Source organism: Antennarius striatus, chromosome 17 (assembly GCF_040054535.1).
Source record: "Antennarius striatus isolate MH-2024 chromosome 17, ASM4005453v1, whole genome shotgun sequence".
Taxonomy (NCBI): domain Eukaryota; kingdom Metazoa; phylum Chordata; class Actinopteri; order Lophiiformes; family Antennariidae; genus Antennarius; species Antennarius striatus.
The window spans coordinates 5,136,712-5,152,297 of NC_090792.1; the positions used below are offsets into that span (position 1 = coordinate 5,136,712).

General features: G+C 42.1%; 1 pseudogene; it reads left to right on the forward strand.

Moving 5' to 3' along the window:
• Positions 1-4,957: 4,957 nt before the first annotated feature.
• LOC137611217 (uncharacterized) lies at positions 4,958-9,692 on the forward strand (annotated as a pseudogene).
• The last annotated feature ends 5,894 nt before the right edge of the window (positions 9,693-15,586 follow it).

Sequence of the window (15,586 nt, forward strand, 5' to 3'; positions counted from 1 at the left end):
ACTGAGCTCCATCACTGACAAAAACTTACAACCTACTGTGCAACAAGGTACTGGAGCTGATGTGCTAACAGTGAAGCGACAATGTAAAATGGAGAAAACAGATTTCTCTCATAACTTAGCATAGCTTTAATAATTTACAGTTTTTAAACAACTTTTATTCCTCCTGAATGACGGAAATATTTAATTCTCAAATCTGTTCATTGTATTGGACAGTTTAAAAGCCTGCATTTGTATGGCTTGATTACATAAGGTTGAAAAGATCAGTGAGAGATATTTACTTGTTGATACTATATTAAGTGGAACGAAGTGACTCTAGCTCTGTCAAATTTAAAGCCATGTCTCAATGTGACTCCAGTCCCTTCCAAATTGCTCCTCATGTTGCTGGTGCTGCAGGATCATGGAGGACACACCGAGATTTCTCCAGTACAGAGGTATTTCATTTATTTAACAGCTACGTAGGAGCAACAATGTCTAAATTGAAGAAGGGGCCGTGCAGCTAAATCTCAAAGATGAAACGTGTGTGGGGATATTTGGTTTTTCACCCAATTGTCATTGTGTTATAATGATGAGCAGAGAGAATAACTGCAAGTCTGTTCCATATTTTTATGCCTTCAATTGCTTTAAATACCTTTTTTTTAAATAGCTGTGACATCACACATCCAAGATCATTTTATAGAAATCCTAACCAGTGGAATATATCTGCTACCACATTAACTATATATAAAAATGAAAGTCCTGCTTTAAGTATTGGTTCAGTTGCATTTAAAAAATATCAGCTCCATAGTTTGTCTTACATTTTGAATGCCCACTACATGCTATAATGATATCTAATTCCTCTTAACTGTATCCCACATCGGAGCTGAATGAAAATAAAATGAACCAAACTAGCCAGGCTTCATCTAAATCTGTTTCAGAATCCAGACAACCCCAATCCATAACATTTTCACATTTATCTGTGTTGAGTCTGTTTCCATCTTTCTGGATCAACAAATAAACATAGAAAAGTCAAATCTTTGGGAGGTTCAGTTGAGCTCAATGTTTTGATGTTTCATTGATTTAAGAAAACATCAGAAAACTGATTATTTAAGATGACATAATAATTTGTTGCTCTGGATGGATTTAAGTCATGTCAGATAGTAGTGGTGAACCTGGATGTGCATCAGTCCAGCTAAAATGGCACAGACCTCATCTAAGACACAACACTCACTGACATTCTTTCAAGCCTGCTCCAAAATCAAACCCATTACCTTGTCAACAGTATTAAAGATTAGTATAATGTTTAAATATGGTGCGTTTATTTGAATTTGCACCAAATTGTACAAAACTCATAGAATCCAACCTCTAAATAGAACTAAAAATGTTACCAAGATCCATGCATTAATCCTGGGGATTATCATAAATATAAATATGGAAAAGGGCGGCACGGTGGCGCAGTGGTTAGCGCTGCTGCCTCACAACACGGCGGACCCGGGTTCGAGTCCCGCTCTGTGCGGAGTTCGCATGCTCTCCCCGTGTCTGCGTGGGTTCTCTCCGGGTTCTCCGGCTTCCTCCCACCTCCAAAAGCATGCGCTTCAGGTTAATTGGCCGGTCCCAAATTGACTGTAGGAGTGAGTGTGTGTGTGAATGATTGTTTGTTTCTGTGTGGCTCCGCGGTACACTGGCCTCACGCCCTGAGACTACCAGGATAGGCACTGGCTACCCCGCGACCTGCGTTAGCGGATTAAGCGGGTTGGAAAATGAATGGATAAATATGGAAAAACACTATATATCATAACACTATGATGTGGCAAAAAAAAGAAGTGGGCCACCTCTCTGTATAGGTACTCCAAAATGTAATGGGGTCTATTCAGTCTATCCAATACCCATCCTCCCAGTATTCATGGAAATACATTCATGGAAAAACATTCAAGTTTTTCAGTAGTAGTAAAAATCAATCAATGACCAGACAGGCTGAAAATATGACCTCTTTTGTAGCAGGAGTAACAATGATGAACAAATGTGAGGCACTGACCTCTTTATTATAGTCCTTCACTAAAATTGAAAAAGGTGCTTTTTACTTCTCTTAATAATTCCTCAAAAGCACTTTCATTTAGGAGGACAACATTTGTTAATACAATTCCAAATTAATTACATCTACATTAGGGTTGTGCTGGGTACTCGTTTCACACAAGTATCCGGTACAGATAAAGCATTTTTGACAAGTACGAGCATGATACGAGTAAAACTCAACAATACTCGTGCTCGTGCTGAAGGAAAATCTTCATAACAGATTGTCTTCACGCTCTCTGATTGGCCAGTCACACACAACGCCCAACCCTCCCTACAGAGACATAGCTGTTGCTGTCCCACTCTCGCACACACACAGACATTGACTGATCTCTCTGTGCGTGGCGTCACTGAAGCTCACATTGTTCTCCTTAGATTTTTTTCAGCTTGCCTCTATTTCAGTCTATTTAGGTTACCTGGTGAACTTGTTTCATTTTGTTTTGTTTTGTTACATGTATGCGGTGCATTTAACCGGACAGAGCTGAAAACTGCTTGTATTGCATCAGTCACTGTCTCCACTCCACTCCACTTTTTTTTTTACCTGCTTGCTCTTAGTTTGACACTTCTCACTTCAGTTCAAATTAATAGTTTATGTACTGTATGTATATTTGAACTAATACGTAGCACACACACACACACACACACACACACACACACACACACACACACACACACACACACACACACACACTAGTTTTAAAATAAATATATAAATATAGCAACTTCTGATCAATCCATAGCAATTATAGATTTAAAATAATGTACTGATTTAAGCCCCACCCATTTCTGGTCAAATCATACCCACTTTCGGTTTAAGTCGGTTTAAGTACCGCACATTCCGAGTACAGACACGGATACAGATAATTTAGATGATTGATCAGATACAGATACAGATAGTGGTGTACTCGCTCATCCCTATTCTGCATTATCCATTTAGTTTCAGTTTGTCCCGTTAGTGGTGTGTCATGCTTCGTCCATTTTAGATGAACACTCATATTTATTTGGTAGTTTTTTTAACTGGATGCCCTTCCTGCCACAATCGCCTGTATTTGTCTGAGCTTGGAACTGGCCAACAGTTGACACTGGCTTGCGCTCCTGTGTGGCTGGGCATTCAAACTGAGGCAGCACACATGTGAAGCACATTTCTATCACTGTGCTACATCCCTTTCTACATAAATTATTCATATGAAGCTATCATGATCTCTGCAGTGAGCAAAGACCTATATAGACAGTAGGTCTCCGACCCAGTGCTTTTTCAGGTGAGGCCGCTTGCCAGGGGGTCTCTCTGTAGGACTAAGCCAAATGTAGCAACTGCATTAAGAGTCACTCAAGCTGTAGGAGTCCACATTCTGTCTCGTGTACTTAGTCAGTTTTAAAGTTTTGAGATTGCTCACATTATAACTTCACTCACCAAGATCAAACGTTTCATGGTTAAGATGTGAATGGAACCAGCTTTAAGTTTGGGTTTAAACATGGTTTACAAAGGACTAAGGGAAAATTGGATTTTGAATACAAATTCTTCATTAAAACATCCTTCAATCCTACATTGCAAGCAGTCAGTTGTCAAGTACAAATATTAAAAAGTCAAAATGTCCACCTGTTGGTAGTGCAACATGTAGAGTTGGCAGCCAGTCAAAGCTGGTAGGATTCTACGTGTACTAATGCTACTGCAATGTGTAATTCAAGATGGTATTCCGGCTTTTCAAGCAAAAGAGGCAGAATGTGTATGGTAGCAGCATCTCCCATGTTACCTCATCCATCTGGCAGTGCTTCCTAAACAATGGCACACTGTGGCAGAAACAGCCATTTACTGTCTCTGTGGTGCAATGGCTGGCCTCATCCTGGAGATGCATCCCCAATTATCAGATGAGTTTAGCTAACCAACCCACATACTTCATATGACAAAAAGCATTGTCCCTCCATCAACATCTCACACACCAGGGCAAAGCAGACAAGGACAAATACAAATTCAGTGACAGTTAAGTCTTTGGGAAATGATCTTGACCAATCTTTAAAGAAATCATTGGGATAATTTTTTAGATGTTTAATTTTTTGCATTTTGTCATGTGAAATCCAACAGCTTCTGGAACATCTGTACACGCTAAAGCACGTCTCTTCAGAAATGCTCCAAGGGAACTTCCTTCCAGGCTTTACCGTTTGGTGGGACTGACAGAGCCAAACATTAAGTGTTTGTTACCTCAAATTTAACCTCATTATAACCTAATCTACAATGTAAGCCTTTCATTGGTCAATTTTGCTTTAGGCCTTGCAACCAAGGAAGCACACAGCACTCTTCAGTCTACATACACATTCTGAGAAAAGGAGACAGTTAACTGAAGCGAAGATATAAGCAATAGTCAAAGTGTGTTTATATGAGTGACATTTCACCAGCCTGCATAGAGAATATCCGTGTGTATGTTTGACAGAAAGAGAGGGGAAAGGGAAGGACAGTCTCACGGTGGGACAGCGAGGAGCAAGAGGAAGAATAATAATAATTATACTTTATTAGTCCCTAAACGGGAAATTGTCTTTTCACTCTACAATACAGGGTTTAAAATGCATGTGTGTGTGTGTGTGTATATGTGTATATATATATATATATATATATATATATATATATATATATATATATATGCTGTATACAGGCCCCCGAACAAACAGACAACACATTAGGGGCCTGTAGGCATGCAGTTAGTATGTATATATATAGGGGAAGGCAGAGTGAAGGGTCGTGTGAGGGATCACACCCCAAATGAGCAGCTTGTGGGGGGGCTGGCACCTTGCTCAAGGGTGCCTAGGCAGTGACTGGGAGGTAAGATGACGCCTCCCACCGTCAGCTCACACTCCAGAGGATGATTTGGCGGGAGCGGGAATGGAACCGCCGATGGCTGGGCAATGTTTGGTCTCCAAGATGTCTGCTGTGCCGCTGAGCCGCAGGTCCAGTCTCTCTACTCCTGACTGTTTGGACAGTTGAAAGAAAACAAATCCCTCTGGCCAAGCAGTAGGCTGAAGACAAGCACTTCCCTCTCACCCATCTCTCCTGCTACTTTACACTAAACTCTTCCAGATGATTTATGGGTGCTTTCCTCTCAGAGGCTGCTCCCGCTTACCTTTCATTCACCAAAGTGTGGTTGGACAGGCATCTCTGTTTGCTGCTCGATGTACCATCAGGAACATAGACTCAAAAATTAATGCAGTTAAGTCATTCTCTCCCTCAGTTATTTGTTTGACAAATAACTGATTTGGGTCGTAAGTGAGACCTACTTAAAATCGCCAACCTGCCAATAGACAGCCAGGTGGAGTCCCAAAACATTTCCTTAAACACCTGAGGACGATGGGAAGATAGAAACCTTGGAAAGAATAAGTTGTGGTACAATTATCACCCAGACATACAGTAGACTTGGTTTGCGGTACAGGAAGTCCTCAAGATGTGTGCGGACCATTTCAAACCCTTTGTTATATGTTGGTCCACAAGAACCATGTTTGCAGAGCCTGAGAACACAAACATTTTTGAACAAACAGCACCCTGCCATTACTGTGTAAATGGGTAAAAGTTCTCGGAACATAAGGGCATCAGCACCTGACTTTTTGCATTCCTATTAGTTCCAGTCTCCCATTGACAGATAGCAGACACACTTCTACAGCCAGAGCATCAACACACACAAAAAAGTCAAACTATCTGATTCAGTTTTTGCTGCAGACTCTTTTGACTTTATTAATGGTCTTGTAACTGTAATCTTATTCTGAAATTTGAGTTTGACAATTGTGAACACCACCACCTACTGCTTTGGCACTCAAACTACAGCATTATCAACTATCGCTATAAATATGTTTATTGGGATATTTTGAAGATGATGCCAATTGAATGCACAAAAAAGTGCAAAAGTCTCTATATTCTTCAAAATCACTGCCATATGACTGGAGCCTAAGAGCAAAGTTTTCCAAAAACCCTCAGCAAGGGGGGCCAGTAGTAGGGGAAGTCAAAGCATCCAAACCCACCTTCTTAACATTACAGTCCCATTTGAAGATGTGGATGGCTGTGTTCATATTTCACAGAATCACTGCCCTCCGCTCTAAGACATCAGATAAAACAGGGCAAGCAAAATTAATAAGGAGCAGTGTTTAAGATTTTATACAGTCACACAGGGTGTTGTCACACCAATCATGCACATGTATGTCATGCAATAAATCTGTTACACTACATCAGTTTCAGTCTATACACAATGATCTCCATGAACATTTACTGTATCAGTATTTCAGCAAACCTGATGCCTCTGCAAACATGCCAAATCTCAAACTTCAGTGCTGATGCTACATACCTGATGTCTGGTTCCTCTTCCACCCATGAACCAGCACAGCTAGAAGAACCTGAGCAGCAGAGGAGCAGCTGAACATGTTGAATCACAATTGTTCAAACATAGCTGGCAGATTGTACTCCTCTGGATCATTAATGCGTTACCTCCAATATTTTCTAAAGCTCGTGTCAGTTTGGAAACTGTTGTTTACAATAAGGTGATTACAATAAAAATTTTGGAGAACTTATGTGTGCAGTGGGTCTGCGGTGTATCAGCTTTTCCTTACAGTCATTTTGTCTTCACTTAAATCTCCAGCCGTTATGCTATGACTAGTTTTCTGTATGTGTGTGTGTGTGTGTGTGTGTGTGTGTGTGTGTGTGTGTGTGTGTGTGTGTGTGTGTGTGTGTGTGTGTGTGTGTGCATGTGTGGAGTGATACATTTTTATCTTTATGTATTGAGTGACAAAATTCCTTTATTTGATTGTGGAGGTTGTATCAATAAACACAATACAGTTCTAAGCTTCCACTTTATAACTAGCACATGCACCAGGAGATCTTCCTATTATACAACCAACTGTCAGCTGCAGCATGCAGAGTGGATTTTCATTTCTAACAGCAGTATGTGACACTCACTAGACTCATGAAAAAAGACTAACCCTAACCCTAAAAATTGAGGTTAACAAGAAAAGTATGAAAACACAAGTAGTGAACAAACTCCCATGTTCTGAGAACCTAAGGGAATATATGGAAATAATAAATTAATGTAACAAAGTAACCAAACCAATGCATGATTTATTTTATGCTTCAGGATATGGTTTGAATATTTGCGTCTAATCGGAGGAAACCTATAATAAATAATACTCAAAAACTCCTTCGGTAGATCAATTTAAACATGTCAATATGATATCAACATTTTATGATGTGATGATATGATTTCTAATGAAAGTATGTTGGTGAAATCACTATTTTCCTTTCTTTTCTGTGCTTCTAAAACTTGATGCCATTGTTTTGATGAACCATTTGTCGTCCTACCACATAGGGCCTTTCCACGTGTCAGCAGCCTGACACTGAAGCCAGACTATGTAGACCCATCACAGTGAATTATCTAAAATAGACATTTTACATTTTGTCAAATTTTATCCTTGACTGAACCAAATCTTATAAACAGAGTGACAAAAACACTATTTAAGTAACTACATACAATTCGGTTCATCTAGTCAGCTAACAGAACTGTCACTTCTCTAAAATTTCTTTTCCACTTGCTCTTTTGACAGGTGTCTTTTCCTTTAACGTAGGCTCCTTTCCCAATCTCACGATTAGTTAGCTTTCTTTCTCCAGTTTGCCTGCTAACATTCATCTACGGCTTTGCAATGGCCGACCAGCGCAATCCATGATTTGCCAATACAAAGTCTTTACATCACCACGTTGATTTTTGACTACGTTGGGTGTGCTTGTTTTATACTGTAATACCAATACATTTGTTTTCATTGTTTTTCATATGTTTGGTATGAAGTTTGATATTATTGTTTTATCGTGGAATTTCCACGGGCTCCCACTAGTGTGTGTGTGTGTGTGTGTGTGTGTGTGTATATATACACACACTGTGTATATATATATATATTGTATATATATACACATTACCTTCACCCACTGTAATGTTACCCACTACACTTTCACCTACTGTATTGTCACCCACTGTACACACCATTGACACTGTCTGTCCCTCGACCGTTTAAAGTTAATTCATGTAAACTGAAGTTATTTGAAGTCCAGAGGAAAGCAACTGGACATCCAAATTTACTAAAAATCAAAACCAGGACTTCAACAGCTACAGAGCACAAAACAATAAAATGTCAGTCAGTAATTTTCTAACCCGCTTAATCAGCTAACGCAGGTCGCGGGGGAGCCGGTGCTTATCCCGGCAGTCTCAGGGCGTGAGGCGGGGACGCCAGTGCACTGTGGAGACAATAAAATGGGGTCTCCTAAATATTAGGTCTCTGTCTTCAAAAGCTGTTTTAATCAATGACATTATATCAGATTATCATATAGATTTATTATTTTTAGCGGAAACCTGGCTAAGTTAGGATGAGTATTTTTCCCTAAATGAAGCTGCTCCTCCTAGTCACCTAAATTATCAGATCTCACGAGTCTCAGGCAGAGGTGGAGGAGTTGCATCTATTTTTAATTCCTCGCTAAAATTGAGCCCTAAACCAAAAATGATCTTCAATTAATTTGAAAGTCTTAGTCTGACCTTATCAAACCCAATCCAGGAACTACTTCAACCTCTATTATTTGTCATCATTTATTGTCCTCCTGGTCCATACAGTGACTTTCTATCTGAATTTGCCGATTTCTTAACTAGTTTAATTCTTAAAACTGATAAGGTCATTATTGTTGGTGATTTCAATATTCACGCGGACGACAGTAATGATAGGCTTAGTAGGGCATTTATGTCATTACTAGACTCCATAGGTTTTAGTCAGTGTGTACAGGAATCTACTCACCAGTTCAAGCATACTCTGGACTTAGTCCTGATTTATGGGATTGAAATTGAAGATTTAGTCATCTTTCCACATAATGCTATCCTTTCTGACCACTGCCTGATAACTTTAGACATCCGGCTATTGTGTAATTCCCTTCCTGCAAAAAAAAGTTTGTACTAGAAATTTGTCAGATCATACTATTTCTAAATTCAGGGACGAAATCCCAAGTATGCTTAATCTAATTCCACTACTGAACTACACAGCGGGTCATTTTCTGAACTCAGTTAATGTTAGTCCATCTCAAATTGATAAGTTTGTTGACGTTACTTCAGTCTCTCTGCGAAAAACCTTAGATTCAATTGCTCCACTAAAAAATAAGACTATAAAACAGGGGATGCGAGCTCCCTGGTTTAATTCTCATACCCACCAATTAAAGCAAGAAGCCCGACAACTTGAGAGGAAATGGTGTTCTACTAAACTAATAATAATAATAATAATAATAATAAAAGACCTTTATTGTCCCACAGTGGGGAAATTTGATTCAATTAAGAGAACACCGCTCTGCGTGGCAAGATGATTTACATAAATACAGGAAGGCACTTTGTTCCGCTAGAGCAGCCTATTATTCATCATTAATCGAGGACAATATAAACAATCACAGAGTCTTGTTCAGTACTGTATTCAGATCGACAAAGAACCACAGTGTATTTGAGCCTAGTATTCCATCAAGTCTCCACAGCAATGATTTTATGAATTTCTTTAATAATAAGATCCTGCTCATTCGAGACAAAATTAATAGTGTCCTGTCCTCAAACTGTGGTCCTTCTTTAGGTCCCTTAGTTCCGGAAAACACACAGCTGACTCCTGAACCCTTTGGTTTATGGATGTCTTTTCTCCAATACATATCAGTCAGCTGATTAAAATAATCTCCTCAGCTAAACCATCCTCCTGTCTGTTAGATCCAATACCAACTAAACTCATCAAAGAAGCCTTACCTTTACTTAGCAACCACTTCCTTAATATAATTGACCTGTCATTATCAACTGGATATGTACCACGGTCCTTTAAAGTATCTGTAATCAAGCCACTTCTCAAAAAACCTAACCTGGACCCTACTGTTCTAAATAATTATCGACCCATCTCAAATCTCCCGTTTTTATCTAAGATCTTGGAGAAAATAGTCGCTAATCAGTTATGTGATTTCCTTAAATCCAACAGTTTATTCGAGAATTTCCAGTCAGGATTTAGGGAACATCATAGTACAGAAACAGCACTTGTCAAGGTTAGCAATGGCCTTCTAACCACTTCAGACAGAGGACTTGTTTCTATACTGGTTCTCTTGGACCTTAGTGCGGCGTTTGACACAATTCACCACAATATTCTTCTGGCACGACCGGACAAAACAATTGGTATTAAGGGATCAGCATTGAGGTGGTTTAAGTCCTATTTAACTGACCGTTCCCAGTTTGTTCACGTTAATAACAACTCCTCCCAGTCAACTACAGTTAGCTATGGAGTTCCTCAAGGCTCGGTTCTTGGTCCAATACTGTTTATCCTATACATGCTTCCTCTGGGTAATTTGATATGGAAACACTCCATCAACTTCCGTTGTTATACCGATGATACGCAATTATATCTCTCGATTAAACCTGATGAAGTCAATCAGCTGTGCAAATTACTGGCCTGTATCAAAGACATTAAAGATTGGATGACAATAACTTTTTGCATCTCAATTCGGATAAAATTGAGGTCATTGTGCTCAGCCCAAAAACTGTTAGGGATGTAGTGCCAAGTGATGTAATAGCCTTGGATGGCATCACGTTTGAGGCCAAAACCACTGCGAGGAACCTAGGTGTCATCTTTGATCAGGATCTCTCGTTTAACACACACATTAAACAGGTTTCTAGAACGGCCTATTTCCATCTCCGAAACATTGCTAAAATCGGGCATATTTTAAAACGGAATGTTTCAGAGAAATTAATCCATGCTTTCATCACTTCCAGACTAGATTACTGTAACGCACTTTTTTCAGGCTGCCCCAAAAAGTCGCTGAAGACTCTTTAACTAATTCAGAATGCTGCCGCCCGTGTTCTGACCAGGACCAGTGCCAGAGACCATATTTCTCCTGTGTTGGCTTCTCTGCACTGGCTTCCTGTGAAAGCTAGGATAGATTTTGAAATACTCCTCCTCACTTACAAAGCCCTTCATGGCCAGGCACCGACCTATCTGAAGGACTTTTAGTTCCATATAATCCATCAACGCATTACGCTCTCAACATACTGGCCTACTGGTGGTTCCTAGAATTTACAAAAGTAGGACGGGGGCTAGAGCCTTTGCTATCAAGCCCCTCTATTGTGGAACCACCTCCCTACCTCAGTTCAGGAGGCAGACACCCTCTCACTACTTAAGACTAGACTTAAAAATTTTCTTTTTCACAAATTTTACAATTAAGGCAACTTAGGCTACTATGTTTTTTTGTTTTTTCTTATAGACCTACACTGCTGTAGACTCAACATCCAGACTCACTGAGTTCCTCTCTCCTCCTCCTTCTCTCCAACCATCTCTGTTACTCCTCCTCCTCTCTGATTTCACTCTCCAAGTCTCCAATCACAACCTACTGACTCAACTTCTTGGAGTCTCTGTGCTCTATGTCTTCACAGGTTTTTCTCAGGTTCACCCCTCATCCACCCATCCGCTATGGACCTGCTCTTCTCATCCCACCAGTATCACCCCTACCCCTAACATCGGCTGGTGTCCGGCTTCCTTTTTTTTCCTCCGCGCCACCATTCTGATCCACCCCTCATCCACTCATCCGCTGTTGACCTTCCTCTGTGGACCTTCTCCTCCAAGCCCACCAGTAACACCCCTCATCTATCCATCAGCTGGGGTCCTGCTTCCTTTCTTCCTCCGTGCTGCCATACAGTCATCCACGCAGCTGTAATTGTGCCTTGACTTTAGCAATGGGAAACATAACCTTAACCACATTGACACTGACTCTATCTGGTCTATCTGCCACTCTCTCTCTGTCTCTCTTTCTCTTTCCCTGTTCTTATCTTCCTTTAATTTCTTTTCCATCCAACCGGTCAAGGCGGATGGCCGCCCAAAAGAGTCTGGGTCCTGCCTGGAGTTTCTTCCTCATCGAGGGAGTTTTTCCCCGCCACTGTCGCTTATGCTTGCTCTGGAGGGTTCAGTTGGGTTTTTCTGTCTGTTAAAGCACTTTGAAATGTCTGTTGCCATGATTAAGCGCTATATAAATAAAACTTGATATATATATATATATACACACATACAATATATATATATATATACTATATATACTCTACGTGGACGGCAAGGGTTTGATTTTGGCCGATGACGCGGAGGCTCCGTTGAAACAGAGAAGAAGGGCTCTGCTCCTGCACCACGCTGGCACGGACGTGCAAGATGCCTTCGCTACGCTGCCCAACACGGGAGGACCGGCGGACTACAACAAAGCAGTCAAGGCGCTGAATGACTACTTTGTGCCGCAGGTAAACACTGCGTTCGCGCGCCAAGCTTTCTACCGAGTAGCACAGAAACCAGGGGAGACTGTGCAGCAGTTTGTGACGAGGCTTCATCAGGCTGCTGAAGACTGTGCGTTTGATGCGGACATTGGCAATCAGATAAGAGATGCCGTGTTGAGCAGATGCATGTCGGAGTATGTAAGGTGGAAGCTGCTGGAGGAATCACAGCTGAAGCTGCTGGAGGAATCACAGCTGACGCTGCAGCGCGCTCTGGAGATAGCAGCGCAGTGTGAGAGAGTGGAGAACCAGATGGCTGCGATGAGGATGAGCAACGGAGACGGCGGCGGCGTGGAAGGAGGAGCAGCGGTGAACCGCGTCTTTTCAAAGAGGGATGGAAGACCCCAGAAGGGGGGAATCAACGCCTCGAGATCGTGGAGACGGAAAGGATAAATCTAACAAAGTGTGCTACAGATGTGGTCACGGAGATCACTTGGCCAAGGACTCTGCATGCCCAGCAAAGGGACAGACATGCAGAAGGTGCAATGGAAAGGATCATTTTGTGAAAATGTGCAAATCAAAACAAGGTAAAGACAGACAGAATGTGAAATGTGTAGAAACTGAGGATCAGGACACTGGGGACAGAGACTATGAATTTACAATTGATGATGATTCTAACACAGAGAGGGTCACATTTGACGTTGGGGGTGTAGATTTGCTCATGTTAATTGATTCTGGTGCTTCAAGCAACATTGTGGATGAAAATACATGGGAAATGCTTAAAAGTAAAAAGATAAAATGTGTGTCCACTAAGGCAGTTAGCAAACCTCTGTATCCATACTCCTCCAAGGTGCCCCTTCCAGTAATGGGTGTGTTCAAGTGTGAAGTTAAGGTGGGAAAACGCAACACTGAAGCAGACTTCACTGTAGTACAGGGACGTGGGGAGCCACCGCTTGGGAGGAAAACTGCTATTGAGCTAGGTGTACTGAGGGTGAGTACAAACATAGCAGCAGTGACATGTGTTACGTCTGAAATAGAGCGGCAGTACCCGAAACTGTTTAAAGGTGTTTAAAGCAAATAAGTTTGCATATTGATGAGAGTGTGACACCGGTGGCACAACCCTACGGAGGGTGCCATTTCACCTAAGGGAAGCAGTAAAAACAAAGGTTAAACAGCTGCTTGACATGGATATTATTGAAAAGGTGGAGGGACCCACACCGTGGGTGAACCCTGTTGTAGTTGCACCAAAAGCTAATGAAGACGACATCAGAATGTGTCTTGATATGAGGAGAGCTAATACAGCCATTATTAGAGGGAGATACCCAATTCCTACTGTGGATGAGCTCTTACAGGGAATGAACGGGTCTCTCATTTTCAGTAAATTAGACTTGAAATGGGGCTATCACCCGCTAGAGTTCACACCAGAGTCCAGGGGTATTACTACGTTTGCTGTACACACAGGTATCTACAGGTACAAAAGACTCATATTTGGTGTTTCATCTGCTAGTGAACAGTATCAACACGAAATTGCGACAGCTACAGCTGGCATTGTTGGGGTAGAGAATATCTCAGATGACCTGTTCGTGGCCCAGACCAGGAGACTCATGATAAACGACTCCATGCAGTTCTGAAGAGGTTAGAGCACTGTGGACTGATCCTAAACAAGGAGAAGTGTCAGTTTAATATGGACAAGCTAATTTTCATGGGCATGTTACTCTTGCAGAAGGGCATAGGTCCCACTACAGAAAGAGTGAGAGCAATAGCACAGGCACGAGAGCCTGAGAACGCTTCTGAGACCCGTAGTTTTCTTGGTTTAGCGGGTCATTCAAGCCGTTTCCTACCACAGTTTGCTAGCATATCAGAGCCACTTAGGAGGCTAACTAAGAAAGACACACCTTTTAAATTTGGGTCAGAGCAAAAGCATGCATTTAAAGTGTTAAAGGAAAAGTTAGCTGAGGCTGGCAAATGGCATACTTTGACAAATATGCCCCTACTAAAGTCATAGCGGATGCAGGACCAGTAGGAATAGGTTCAGTCCTAGTACAGCAACAGCAGCGAGAGATGATGCCCATATGTTATGTAAGCAGGAGCCTGACTGACTGTGAACGCAGATATTCACAAACTGAACGGGAGGACCTCGCCTTAGTCTGGGCGTGCGAGAGGCTGCACCCATATATATATGGTAAAAGATTTGACCTAGTGACGGACCACAAGGCTCTGGAGGCCATCTACAGTCTGGCCTCTAAGCCATGTGCCCGCATTGAGTGGTGGGTGCTGCGGCACATACACATACCCGGAAAGGACAACATTGCGGATCCCCTGTCGCGACTACTGGGAGAGAGCTAGACAGATGGGAACCACAAGCACGGCGTGGAGGAATACGTGCGATTCGTTGCCACTTCTACACGAGCACTGACCACCAGAGAGGTAGAGGAAGCCTCTGTGACGGATGATGAACTCAGGGACCTGAGAAGTGCAGTACAGAGTGGATGTTTTGACGAGTGCAAAGTGTATGCGCGTATTGCGTATGAAATGTGTGTAATTGGACAGTTGGTGTTAAGAGGGACACGCATCATACTGCCACAGGCACTCAGAGACAGAGCCCTAGAGTTGGCTCAGGAGGGACACTTGGGCATTGTGGGCACAAAACAACACCTCAGGAGTAAGGTGTGGTGGCCAGGTCTGGATAAAGCAGCAGAGAGATATGTGAGGTCATGTCACGGTTGCCAAATAGTGTCGAGGCCTGACGTGCCTGAACCTGAGACCCACAGCACTTCCAGATGGGCCGTGGCAGGACTTAGCCACTGACCTACTAGGCCCACTACCAACAGGACATTCCATATTAGTTGTGATTGACTATTACAGCCGGTACTATGAGTACGAGATCCTGCAGTCGACCACTGCGGAAAAGGTCATAGACAACCTGGAGAATACCTTCAGTAGTACTATGAGTACGAGATCCTGCAGTCGACCACTGCGGAAAAGGTCATAGACAGCCTGGAGAATACCTTCAGTCGGCATGGACTTCCTATTTCCATTCGTTCGGATGGTGGACCAAAGTACATATCTGCACAGTTTCAAGCATTCTGCCAGGAGAACGGAATCGAGCATGTGAAAGCGGCAAAACGCTTCGTTGATGAAGAGGATTCGCATCGCACAGTCTGAGGGGCTAGACTGGAAAAAGGAGCTACGCAAGTATGTGACCGTCTATCGATCGATAGATCATGCCACAACAGGAAAGAGTCCTGCCGAGCTTCTGTTCAACAGGAAGATCAGAGGAAAGC